Here is a 14,406-nt window from a genome sequence, read left to right as displayed (position 1 = left end):
ACAATCTCTCAATCCCATATTCTCATTAAGGTTTAAGTTTTTAACATATGAAAATCCAATTCCAAAATGAAAATCCCTAATATGTTGCACACAATCTCTCAACCTCTCTTATTCTCTCAAACTCAATTTCTCCAATATGCAAATCTCAATCTTATTCTCTCAAATTTCAAAAATCCATATGAAATATCCTCACCCCTCTCTTATTCTCTCAAATCCTCCCATGAGTCTCTTCTCTTCTCCCACTTTCACACGCCACAAAGGGCAAGAAAAATGGTAAACAGAGGCGACGCACAACCTACCCACACACAGATGCAGGAAGAATAGGGAATAGAGACGAGTCAGACAATTGTGGGATCATCTTCGATTCCTCACTTCTCAGTTCTCACCATCTCCTCAGCTTCTTCGTCCCTAACTCCCCTTTGTTTCTAAAAATGGCTTTTTACTTTGAAGTTGCATCTACAATGATGTTGGATGGTGGTTTTGCTGAATTTTTGGTGATCAATGAGATTTCTAAGAGGGGAGATGAAGTTAGCAAGAGAGAAGAAGACATAACAAATGGGAAGACAAGGTCACATGCTCATTGCACTAAGTGAGTATATGATTAAAATTCTGAATTATTGTTGTAATTTTCCTTACTTGAATTTCTACTATACTTTAGATCTGCATATACTTTTACTTTTTTCTAAAAATATTGTCTTGGAATCTTGTCTAACATTAAAGGTGGATGACTGCATTTGAAAATTGAAAGCAAAAACAGAACGGGAGGAGAAAAATAATATTGTAGTTATGAGTCCGTCTCATTACGTCCGCAACACCATTTTGTTGCGATTTTTGTTGTAAACTTCAATCACACTACAATTGTGGTGCATTGCCGATATGATGTTGGTCACATTCGCATTGTTGCGGACACAATGGGGACCACATTTTTAATCTTTGCACCGACACAACAAGGAACAAGGCATGTTAGACATTCATGTAGCACCAACAAATTGAAAAGACTAACCGAATACAAATAAATAATTCCACACAACTTTAAAATACTCACATCAGCTTGTAAAGTGACAAGTTGTTGGGTAAAGGGTGACAACGTACATTACAAAAAGTGGCAAAGATATGATTTTCTACAGAGCAACAACAGCGTGCAAAACAGATGACAACAAAGACGAAATGAAGAAGTAATAGGTTTTAGGCTAAGAAAGAAAAGTTAGATTGAATAAGAAAAGAGTGTAAATGTAATATTAGTATTCCTAATGTAAAAATATATACAATCAATACATCATCCATAATTCATTTACTCTTTAAAAAATTAATGATAATTAAATATAAATATTAAACAATGCAATGATAATGTATAAAACTTTTACAAAATTACTGTAAAATATTTTTTCTCATAAGAAATAAAAAAAGGAAATAAAGGAATTTAAATCTAAGAATATTTCATCTCAATGATATAAAAACCGAAGGTAGGAATTATATTCGAGTCGATTGAAAATTGAACCAAGTTCGAATATTAAACTTTTAATGATGGGTAAAGAAGGTAAACAAGTAGACCTCGATTATTTTAATAATTTATGTTTTTTCTTTGAATTTAATTACAAAAATGTCTCCTAACCTTCAACCTTAGTTAGTATTGTTGAGATTTAGGATTTAGCATATTAATATCTTGTAATATCTTGAATGATATTTATCTATTAAATATGGAAGATTATATTATTGATTTATTTGCTAATAGGGTCTATCTATGATATTATCCAGTATATTTTTTCCTAGTGTTAAGACATATTATCTATTGTTGGGAATGCTTGAAATATGTTATTGTACTAGTCTCACATTGTCTAGTATTAGAATAGACTAAAGTAATCAATGTTATATATTAGACTCAGACCCTTGTTATAATGTGCACCAGATATAAGCACCAAATAGGAACACCCCATGGGCCGGTAGGCCCATGGGTGTGCTAGGGTTTGTAATCCTTATTCTCTAATAATATCTTGGTAGCCGCTCAACGCTCCCGGGGACGTAGGCACAATTGGCCGAACCCCGTTAACAAATGCTCTTGTTCATTCTCTTCTAATTATTCTATGACTTTATTTGATTGCTTGTGGCCAACGCTGCACAACGATCGCTTCCGCTGCACCAACAATTGGTATCAGAGCCAATTGATAGTTGGCTCTTAACCTAGACGTCAGATAATGGCTAAAGAGGGTGAAGACGTGATGGCTAGAAAATGTGCGTCAAAGATAAAAGGTGCGTAAAAGGTAATGGCAAAGATAAAGTATATGAGTTGAAGGAGAAGGAAACATGGTGGAATTGTGGTGTGGGCGTTGTATATGTTGATCCAGAATCCCAGAAATTCATGTACTGGATTAGGATGAAGGTGGAGATAGGGACTCATGTGTTGAGTTTGACCCAGAGACAAGTGCTGACAATATCTCTCTAGATGTTGAGAGAATGTTCTCATTTAAGATGAGAAGCGGAATATCCTAATGACATGTCAGATATGTCATAATGAAGGATGTCAATTGTTAGCAGATGCACAAAAGCACAGAGGCGCTGACTGACTTTGATGTAGGGTGTAACATGGGTATTGGCTTTGATGCAAGTTGTAACACGAGTATTGATAGAGATGCAGGGGTGTAACATGAGCATTGGCTTGGATGCAAGGATGTGACACAAACATTAGTTAGCATTGACGCAAGGTGTATGTTGTGATACTCCTTATGGTGGAGTATGATAGTTCTTTTGAACTAGGATTGTCGAAGTAGACAATGGTGGTAGCGGTTGAGGCTTTCCATGGAAGCTCCAAGGTTCAGTTTGACTAAGTATTGAAGAGGACGATTGTTGGTGAATTTTTGTGTAAATGTTCCAATATATCGAAAGACTTCCTAGCAATAGGTGGCTAGGTGGCATGTTCATTTGATGGCGGTACGAGAAGCTGCACTACAAGTTTGGAGAGCTAGTCTCTTGGTAACATCATCAAGGATACTCATAAGATCTATGTTGTAGGGGAGCAATTAAAGAGAATTAGACATTGAACAAGGTGAAGTCATATATTCGCTAAGGTGGAGATTCTTGTGTATATTTCCTAAGGAGCAAGATATTCGTCTATTTCAATCAAGGTGGAGATTGTTGGGGATGTTTGAAATATGTTATTATATAAAGTCTCACATTGCCTATAATTAGAATAGAGTAGAATATCAATGTTATATATTGGACTCAAGTCCCTTGTTATAATGTGCACCAGATATAAGCACCTAATAGAAACACCTCATGGCAGGTGGGGCCATGGGTGTGCTAGGGTTTGTAATCCTTATTCTCTAATAATATCTTGGTAGCCGCTCAATGCTCCCGGGGATGTAGGCACAATTGGCTGAACTCCGTTAACAAATTCCATTGTTTCTTCTCTTATATTTATTCTATGCCTTTATTTGATTGCTTGTGGCCAATGCTGCACAATGAACGCTTTCGCTACACCAACCTCTATTATAATCTTCTTGATTACAATTTAATACATGATAAGATCTTGTATTCAATGCAATAAAGATTTTTATTTCAAAAAAAATTGAATAAGTCTAATCATTGCTACATTTTGCCCTACTAAAATGCTTCAATTGTTTATGGTTTTAAATAAAACTGTACTTTTAAAGTGCATTAGTCCACAATTTTTGTTAGTGTTTTTTTTATTTGTTAATTTTTACATTTATGTATTATAGTTTTAAAACTGTCATCCTAGATACATTAGATAACAATTATTTTTCTAATTTATTTTATATACATTTGGTGTATGGTTTTTAAACCATTGGCCATTAAATTATAATAGAGCCGGATAATAATCATTGTCATTATATAAGACCACCATTTTTAAGTGTTGCTCTATCAATTTTAAAAACATTGTTCTCTGTTACATTCATTAATCAATTTTTTTATTTTATAAATCATATTCTATTATGAGTAAGTACTCATTTAGGTCATTCATGTTTTTCAACCTTACAAATTTAGACTTATATTAGTCCTTTCATCTATACTCATCGGTTAACATTAATGACTTTGTTTATGTGGCCTTTATCTTTCATCCACAACGAGATACCTGACACATTATTGGATGACATGTATTTCTTTTAACAAAAAATTATTTTTGAAAAGGATGTTGTTTTGAGTTTTTTTTTTATAAAATGATTATAAAGTAAATTGGTAACATAGAAAAACCGTGAGATAAAAAAAGTATTTATAACTCAAAAAGGTTCGCAAAACCCCCTCCAACTTAACTCTCATCCTAATCAATTTGCTCTTCCCATTATCCAACTTGTTCATCTCATAAAATAATTTCCCGTTCTCAAAACCCTTTTCCTCCCATCTCCTCCAATTTGCTCAAGGTTTCGTTTGCTCCTCTCCCTCTCGCAGTTCCCGTTTTCTCCTCTCCCTCTCGAAGCCCTAAAAGAGGTACTATGGTTCCCGTTTATTCTGATTTCTGCATTTTTCACTGGTAATGGAATTTAATTTTTAAATAATACTGTTGGAAATAATTGGAAATAAGTTTCCAATTAGATTCTGATTCAAACACTTCAAGTGTTTATGTGCTCAAACTAGTTGGAAATAACTCAAATCTTTGTTTCTAAAGCTGCTTCTCAATCACACTTTTCCGTAGATTGTGTGGAAAATATGTTGGATAGGAGTAAAGGTGGTGTATCAATTGCTGCTAATGTGGCAGCCCATAAGCATTTTCCATAAATTCAACACATGTGTTAAGGACATCTTGAATTGAAGTTTTGAGGGTTAACATAATATTTTGATACTAATACGTAGTTGTGGTATCTATTTCCCTTAAATAATTTTGTAGACCTTTCTTGTTTTGGAGAGTAGTCTTCATTCTCTAGTTTCCACAAAGAATCTATGTTTTCTCACTATATTTCAATCTTAGTCCTTTGTTGTCTGAGTGCTTGCTATATATTAGATATCTTGACTTTCGATGTTCACAAGAAACTTCAACACTGGCTGCTTCTGAGTCTATTGACACTATCATGTGTTTATTCACACTTCTTGTTCACCGAAGATGATTTTGTAAAACAATGATTTGTTAACAGTGACTTTAAATACATAATTTGGGTGTCAATATCATAATCTAGCTTCATCACTATAAACCTCTACAAATCTGACCTGGTCCTATATCTCCTTTTCTGAAATTAGATCCATCCATTGAAGTTCTACAACAATAAAAAATGAAATCCTATGTAGTAAAAATCTTTAACAGTACCTTAATTTATGTTTTGCTATTGTTTAATTTCTTTAATTTTTTGATACTGTTCTATGTTGGAAAATTGTCAACTAGTTGGAAATAAGTTTTAGAGTTCCATCAAATATTGTTCTGTGTTGGAAAATTTCTCTATAGAAAAAGTATGTTTGGCGCATTTTCAGCTGAACCAAACATTCACTTAGACTTGAGAAGAATGTTGTATCTGTATATATAATGGTCCCCCAACTTTACAGGCTTTATTGCAGTTGAGAAACATCTTTAGCTGAAAGTCTTGGTTATAGATAAAATTTACGAAAAGAACTGCTAGACTTGAATGCATTTGTTGGTGCAATTCTCTGCAACTATAAATGCAGTAGTTGAAAAGACATACAAGAAAAGATGTATTAGTCTAGTAGGTATAATAGAGAAAAGTACACATTCTTTTGGCTCATATGGTGATGATTTAATAGTCTGATAACAATCCTCCTATAATTGAAGTATGTTCTTTCTTAATCTATATTTTTTATAAAAGACAAAAAAAACCTACTATGATATTATTATATCTGTTAAATATTTCATGTACACTAAAAGTAAGATAATAGAACTACAGTACCAAAAATACATTGCTCGCCTCATTACGTGAATCAGGTTCAATTATGTGTATGTCCATCATAAGTATATATCCCAATATGGAATTATTCCTTTAAAATCCTATGTATAGAATAAATAATTTTATTTAGTATGTAACAGTAAGCAACTAAACATAGTCATCCATGTACTGTGTTCCATGTCTGAAGTCTTTCCTCACCTTGTTCGGATTATTTGCAAATCATAATTTGACTTAAGTTACGAGTGCAGGCAGCGATCCAATTCGTACGCCCCGAACCTCTAATGTGGAATGCCTATAGGTTATTGTTTCGGATCTATTCCATAACTAACTTTTATGATTCATTATTTGTGCTCTGATTTTGATGTTTCATGACTAGATTTTATTTTAAATTTGGGTGTCTTCCAAAAACATTTAGCATGCTATGATTGTGGTTGTCCTAGTTTTTAATCTTGGCCACCCATCCTCAATTCCTAAAATTTAGCCCATTTTTGGTGGTTGTGTCCACTTCCATTAAGATTATTCCAAATTAAATCCCTTTTGCCTCTAGTTAGGATACGCAAATACGCATATACCCTAAACCTTAGGATGACTCTTCAGTTTTTTTTCCAAGGTAGAGATGAGTAGGATCCGACTCTACCCGCTCATCCAGTTTGGTCCGATCATGATTGAACTTGAATATGGTCAGGTTTCATCGGGTCAAAGGTCGGAATTGAGTTAAAAAATTAGACCTGGTCAATATTTAGTGTCGTGTAATGGATAAGTATGACCTGATTCAACCCCGTCTCATGGTCACCCATTCGTCATATTTGTATGTGCATATTCAATGATGTATAGAGTAACGACATCTAGGGCCGGGTAATGAGAATCAATCCTTGATTTTCAACATGTCGTATAGTTCCTTCACATTCATACTTTGGAAAGTCCTATCCATGCTAGTCAGTAGTCTTATCCCTATCAAGGTGAACTCTGAATATATGCAATTAACTTGAGTTAAAAACTACAAAAGAAAACACATCAATATATAACTATGTTATTGAGGACTTGTTTACTGGTAATTTAGTAAAATAAAAAAGATGGACATCGAAGAATATTAAAGCTTTATATATATTAATATAGAGTTTATATATTCACTAATTATGTATATGTATACATATATAAATGAATTAAAGTTGAGCAAATAATTATCGGCAGATGCTCTCGAGGAGTGTCCAATGTTGTGCTGGTACAAATCTTAAAACTCTAGGCTTAGTCTAAAATAGAGATAATGTTTATGATAGAAACCCAAATTCAATGGATAATGATGAAGAACCATCTAGGCCCATACGGGTTAGGCAAAAACCCAAGTGGCAATCTGATTATGTTTTGAAATATTAAATATGCAACTTTATTTCCTTTTAAGACTAAATGGGTCTGCACTGTCAGCCCAAGTCCAGTAGTGGTGACCCTGATTTCTCTAGCTTCTGTATTTATCTCCATCATCTTGTCATATGGAGGCTATGAATGAAGATATTTATCTTTTAATTTTTGTTTCTACCTTTTAATTATGCAATTTTATAACAATTATTTAGTAAGATCCTATCAATTTAGTGTTTTCATTCCTGATATCATGCCTCCTAAACCTGCAAACAAAGATGTTGATGACAATCTTTTACAACTCTTTGCGGACAAAGTCAAGGAACACCAAGAGCAACAAGACTCCAGGCATGAATCCATTGCTGAAGCTCTTCGTTCTATCACTGAAAAATTGGTAGGTATGACACTCTACCACCTCAACCCCCTGACCCGACCCATTTGACCCTAAATCAACCTAGATCTTCACATGTATCCAACCCCAACCCTAACATTCCATTACCCCCAAATAAGCCTACCCCTAACCCTAACATTTCAAATCCACCACCTCAACTACATTCCCCCAACCAATTCCCAACTCATCCATACCTCATACCACAATTTCCCCAAATGCCCTCTCACCCACACAACGTAGAGCCCCAAAGCTACAACTAACCCCATTTGATGGATATGAACCATTGGACTGGTTGTTCCATGCTGCACAATTTTTCCACCTATACCAGGTTCCAATAGATCAACGTCTTCATATCATTTCATTTTATATGAAGGGAGAAGCCCTAAGCTGGTTCAAGTGGGCTTTCCATAATGCCACTTTTACAGACTGTGACAATTTTACTAGTTGCTCTGAGAGTAGGTTCGATCCTTTATGCTATGAAAACTACCAAGCAGAGTTGTTTAAGCTCCAACAAACAGACTTGATGGTCGAATACCAACAGTAGTGTGAAAAACTCTGTGATCATACTTGGGGATTGTCCCCTAAAGTCATCTTAAATTGTTTCTTATCGGGCCTTATACCTGAGATAAGGCACGAATTGGCAGTATTACGCCCATCTTATATTGTCGATGCCTTGGGTTTAGCAAAACTGGTTGAATATAAGATTAAAGACTCTAAACCCACATTTACACAACTTGGCCGCTACACACCCTTTCCAGCCCACAACACTCAACAACAATACCCACAACCTACATACCAACTTGCCCCCACTTCCACACCCCCATCTACCCAATCTACCTTACCCATACGTCGTCTCACTATTGCTCAAATGCAAGAGCGGTGTGCCCAAGGTCTATGTTACAACTATGATAAAAAATATCACTCCAGGGATAAATGCCAACCACTTTTGTCTTCCATGGAAACTGTTAAGAAAGACATTCAGCCTTCTCTTTACGAGCTTATTCATTTTCAACTATCAGAACAAGCTCTAGAAGGCTAATCATCACCTAAGACACTACGATTCCAAGGTTCAATCGTTGGTCATTCCGTTACGGTTTTGGTGGATATCGGAAGTTCCCATAATGTGATTCAGCCTAGATTGGCGCACTACCTAAAGTTGGACATCGATCCTATTCCAAAGTTTCCGGTAATGGTAGGCAATGAAGCTTATATTTATTGTATAGGTTTGTGTTCCAACACACCTATACAACTCAAAAATCAATTGTTCTACATTCCCTTCTACTTGCTACCTATCAAAGGGGCTGATGTGGTGCTAGGAATTGAATGACCACAAACACTGGGTCCAGTCACCTCTGACTTCGCTATCCCATCATTGTCTTTTAAGGTGGGGAAAACACCACCACCCTCCAAGGTGAGCTCACAACAACCATTTCCCCTTCTACATTCCATCAAATATCTCGCCTCCTCCACACTGATTTCATTGTCTCATTCCATACCATCACATTATTCCCCTTACTAAACTACCCAACACATAACACCAATATTGCCCGACCCATCAGCCCCCACATTCAAACACTCCTCATGAAATTTGACAAGAGTTTTCACAACCCCCATGGCCTACCCCTTCACTGCCCCACGACCACTCAATTCCACTACTACCTAACTCTGCCTTGGTCTCGGTTTGACCTTACCGATATCCTCACTCATAGAAAGAAATCATGACCACAATGATCCAAGACATGTTAAAAGAAGGGATTATCACATCTAGCAGCAACCCATTTTCTTCCCCAGTTTTATTGGTTAAAAAAAGATGGCACATGAAGATTTTGTATGGATTATCGGGCTCTAAACGCAATCACTATCTGTGATCGCTTTTCGATTCCCACTATAGATGAATTGTTGGATGAGCTCGGTAAAACAACCATTTTCTCTAAGGTCGATTCGCGATCTGGTTATCACGAAATAAGGGTGCAACCAAGTGACACTGCCAAAACAGTGTTTCAGACATTCGATGGTCACTATGAGTTTTTCGTTATGTTGTTTGGGCTAACAAATGCCCCCTCCACTTTTCAAGCAACAATGAATGACCTTTTGAGGCCCCATTTGTGGAAGTTTGTTCTGGTTTTTTTTTATGATATCCTCATTTGTAGTTCTCACTTAAATGATCATCTACAACATCTGAGCATTATATTGGACCTACTTGTTACTAAACAGTTTTATGCCAAGTTTTTCAAATGTCTGTTTGGTGTTGATACGGTTAGTTATTTAGGTCACATTATTTCATTCGAGGTGGTATGACAAGACCCCGACAAGATCCATGCAATGCATGAATGGCCTCAGCCACATTCTCACATGACTCTCAAGGGTTTCTTGGCCCTCACCGATTTCTATAGAAAGTTATTAAAGAATTATGCAACTCTCGCCGCTCCCCTCACCGAACTACTCAAATTACATTGCTTTACATGGACAAATGAGGCACACAATGCCTTTACAAAATTAAAATATACTGTGTACAGCTCAAGTGCTCCATCTTCTAGATTTCTCCTTGCCATTCGATGTTGAAACCGATGCCTCGACTGTTGCCATTGATGCAGTGCTTTCTCAAGGGGACACCCTTTGGCCTTCTTTGGCAAGAAGATGACACCAAGGATGCAGCATGCACCAACCTATGTCCGGGAGATGTTCGTGGTGCAGTATTTGTAAAAAAGTGGCGTCAATATCTTATTCGCATAAAATTCAACATTTACACAGATGAACAAAGTCTCAAACACCTGATGACTCAGGGTTTGCATACACTAGAACAACAAAAATGGGCTACAAAACTGATAGGGTTTACTTATGATATTAAGTATAGATTAAGTACCTCAAATCGAGTGGCTGGTGCTTTGTCTCGATGCCATTCAGATGAATCTGACCAGTGTTTCTCCATGACCTCGTCCACCCCTCAACTTCTGGACAGGCTATGCTCCTTTTATCATACACTAGCTGGACAATCAATTATTCAACAACATGCATCCGATCAGTTTCACTTTTGACATTGGTTCTTGTTCTATCTAAAGAAACTATTCATACTTGAAGGTGATGACCCCCGACTCACTTTGATGAAGGAGTTCCATGAATCTTCGATAGCTGGACATTCTGGTTGGAGACCAACCTTAGCTAGACTTACAGCTTCATGTTCCTGGCCTGGGTTTACAAAGGACATCAAGAAAATGGTCCGTGAATGTGCCATCTGCCAAGCCAACAAGTCCCTGCCACAAAAACTACATGGGCTATTACAACCACTAAAAATACTTGAGAAGGTACGAGAAGATATATCTATGAATTTTATAACACATTTACCTCATTCCTATGGACACACGATGATATGGGTTATAGTGGACAAACTCACTAAATACTATCACTTTATTGCTCTACCGACTAGATTTTCAACATAATCATGCCTCGTTGTTTTCTAAACGACATCTGCAAACTCCACGGCGTACCGAAGAGTATCGTGTTGGACAGAGACTCCATGTTCCTTAGTGGGTTCTGGAAAGAGTTGTTTAAGCTCTCAGGAACATCTCTGTGCTATAGCACCGCATATCATCCTCAATTTGATGGTCAAACCGAAGTTGTAAATAAGGGATTATAGAGTTACTTGTGTTGCTTCACCAGTATGCATCTGAACCGCTAGTTTGCTCATCTACCTCTGGCCGAGTATTGGCACAACACAAATCTGCACTCCTCACTTCAACTCACCTTTGAAGCATTATATGGTCGAGTACCACCATCTCTTTGTGACTACTTTCCAGGGTCCATCACAAACACACAGATCTGTGACATCCTACAATTCAGATCTAAGATGCTAGTCACCTTGAAACAAAATCTCCTCCATGCTCAACAACACATGCAGTCACAAGCAGATTTAGGGAGAAAAGACATTACCTTTGAAGAATGGGAGTGGGTCCTTCTTTGGCTCCAACCATATAGACATCAAACCATATCCCGCTGCCGCTCCAACAAGCATTCACATCGAATTTTTGGACAATTCTGTGTCACACGCCGTATAGGTCCAGTGGCTTACGAACTCGACCTTCCCCCTTCGGTCTGCATCCACCCGGTGTTCCATGTCTCCTTACTGAGAAGATTCCACGGAGACCCCAAGACATAATTTGTGCCACTACACACTAATTGCTTCTCCATGGAAGTCCAGTTGCAAGATAGTTCAGCAACAAAGCCATTTGCACGGTCTGCTCCAAGTTTCAGACAAACTGGTTCGAGTCACAACAACCTACCACGGTCCTTGGAGGTTGATTCCATTAGAGAAAAAGAGTTGCAAACACAAAGAGAGAGAGAGAGACAAAGGAGAAATGAATGAGGAGACATTATTGGATTCTATTAATCATTCAAGTGGGAGAAAGCTTTTAGAATCTAGTGTGGCGGGTGAGAAATGCATTAATCCAATTAATCAATGCTCTTCTGCCCATTTTGAAAGTACATTACCTCGTGCAGTGCATCCAATTCAATCTGTATCGTTAGATCTTGAAGTTAATTCCACACCGTTAGTTTTGAAAGTACACTAATAATATCAAATTTTTATGTTGTCCATACATCACCTACTATTCTTATAGATTACTCTTTGTTTAAAATCCATTCTGAATTAATGAATAGTGATTGATAACATACGTTAATATAAAAAACTTTGCCCACCCTATTTTCTAATATGTGAATGAGTTTAATACTATGTTTAGGGTGGATCTGGTCTTATTTGTAGAGAATAATAATGTTTCGACCTAGTAGGATTGAATGTGTTTTATTTGGGTTTTATTATTAATAGGTCTGATGCCTTAGCCCACTAATGAGGCTTTCTATTATGTGTCACAGTGAAGACTTACGTGTTACAAGGGAAGCGAAACCAGATGGTTGTGTGGTCGTACCCACCGACGGCAAGGCAACTGGCAGCCACTGCTACCGTGTTTGTGATTGGAGCTTCGCTCATCAGCGTAGGAGCTTATCTCTCATACGCTAATATTGCTCCTCAACAGGCTCATGCAAAAGCTCGCAGTGAAGCAATTAAAAAGCAACTCAGAAAGATCCTCGATGATTGACGATGGTCGGAAACGTTTCAGCTGTGTTATGTTTTCGTTTTAGCCTCTCATGATTTTCGATTTGCTGATTTATACTCAATTTGTATCGAAGCTTTTACCTCTATCTAATTTTCAATTTGTATCCTATTATTAGGTAAATCATATTATATTCCATTTTAGAGGTTTATATTAAGTTTCAATTTTGTGTTGTTTTTTGTTTTTAAGTTTGGATTGGGATATGAGGGCAAATAATATTATTACGGTGACTTAGGATAGTGTTGAACTGTTGATTTAGGTTGATTTTCACTTAACTGCTTAATTAAGTGTTTTAGTTTTATTTTGGAGTAAACTGAGGATGTGAATCTGTTGATAATTATGAAGGAATAAAAGACATTCCATTTATCATTGTATTTTTTATTGATTTAGTTTGTGGTAATGTGGTTCTTTAGTATTTGGCTGGTTTAAAATTTTACTTGATTGGAAGTCTTGTTGAACATATGTGATGGTCATGGTTTGATTTGTCTTGTTTGTAAGCAGTGTTGGTGTTATAACCTGTTTTTAGTTTTGATTTATTTTATAGCTTACTCAGTTTATTATATATTGTGGTCTTAGATTTCAAATTAGCAGTATCCTAATACAATCACAGTCAGCATATTCAAGTGGAAAAGGTCCCTAGCTTTGTTTTTTAGCAATATATATAGAGAAAATTTGCTAACCTAGGTAAAGTAGAATTTTAGAAGTAGGTTATCATTGTATACCAAAATTTTAACACAAAAACAACCTTCCTACACTAGTTGCAATGAGTTCTAGCAACAAGGGCATTTTCATAATTTGCATTTATTTCCCTTCCCCACTAACCTATTTCTCCCAAATCAGAAATTTTGGTCTCCACTCCCAAAATCAATTTTTTTTACCAGTACACCTGCCTTCCACTGTTCCCGCTTGGGGACTGCAGTGGAACTACTGGAAATTCTTTTACACAGTCAATGTATATTTATAATATTTTTGTAGTTAATAATAATTAATATATGAATTGTGATTGATATGCAAAACTTTATACTTAACCAATGCATAGGTATTTAATCCATATCTTAAATTCTAAGCAAATGTTAGTACCCATAATGCTCTGTTCAAGGATTCCAATACTGGAGTTGTTCCTAGGACAAAGTGAACAATTCTGCAAAGTGTAACCTATATACATCGGAGTCTTAGACTTCATGAAGTCACTTAACATACATCATTTCCTTGCGTTTGTAAACTTCAGGTGGCTTACTATTTGGAATAGTTGCAGCAAACTGGTGCATTTAAGCAAAAGCTTCCTAAAAGTAATTTATTATTTGCTGAAATACATAAAATCAAGAGCCACACGAATTTGTTGAAGTCATAAGCTGGTGCATTCAAGCATCTAATAATTTATAATTCTTTAAGTTTTATTTTCAGATTTTTTATCACAACACATAAAAAATGGATGGCTAGGATTTCATGCAGGCACTTTAATTAAAACAAAGCCATTTTTGGACTTTTCATTCAACTTGTTATGAATTGCAAATGATCTTGGCTTTGAAGATGTTGCTTTTGCCAAATAGAACTACATATTTTATTTGGGGATATTAAGTTTAAGTTAGTAGAGTTGCAGAACATTAAATATGGATATTTAGTTACATTTTAGTTAGGGATGGCAATATATACCATGACTTATAGGTACCTGTAGATTTTTTACACAGTCAGTGTTTATTTGTAGTATTTTTGTAGA

At 36.2% G+C, this 14,406-nt stretch overlaps 1 long non-coding RNA gene across 1 annotated transcript; it reads left to right on the top strand.

Moving 5' to 3' along the window:
* On the top strand, nt 4,265-13,982 carry LOC109335555. Its single transcript, XR_002106208.1, has 3 exons — nt 4,265-4,440; nt 12,451-12,679; nt 13,918-13,982. It is a non-coding gene; the product is annotated as an uncharacterized LOC109335555 (long non-coding RNA).

The sequence above is a fragment of the Lupinus angustifolius genome, chromosome LG02 (assembly GCF_001865875.1).
Source record: "Lupinus angustifolius cultivar Tanjil chromosome LG02, LupAngTanjil_v1.0, whole genome shotgun sequence".
Classification (NCBI taxonomy): domain Eukaryota; kingdom Viridiplantae; phylum Streptophyta; class Magnoliopsida; order Fabales; family Fabaceae; genus Lupinus; species Lupinus angustifolius.
Note: the sequence above shows the minus strand (reverse complement) of the source record. Positions and strands in the feature narration are given on the sequence as shown.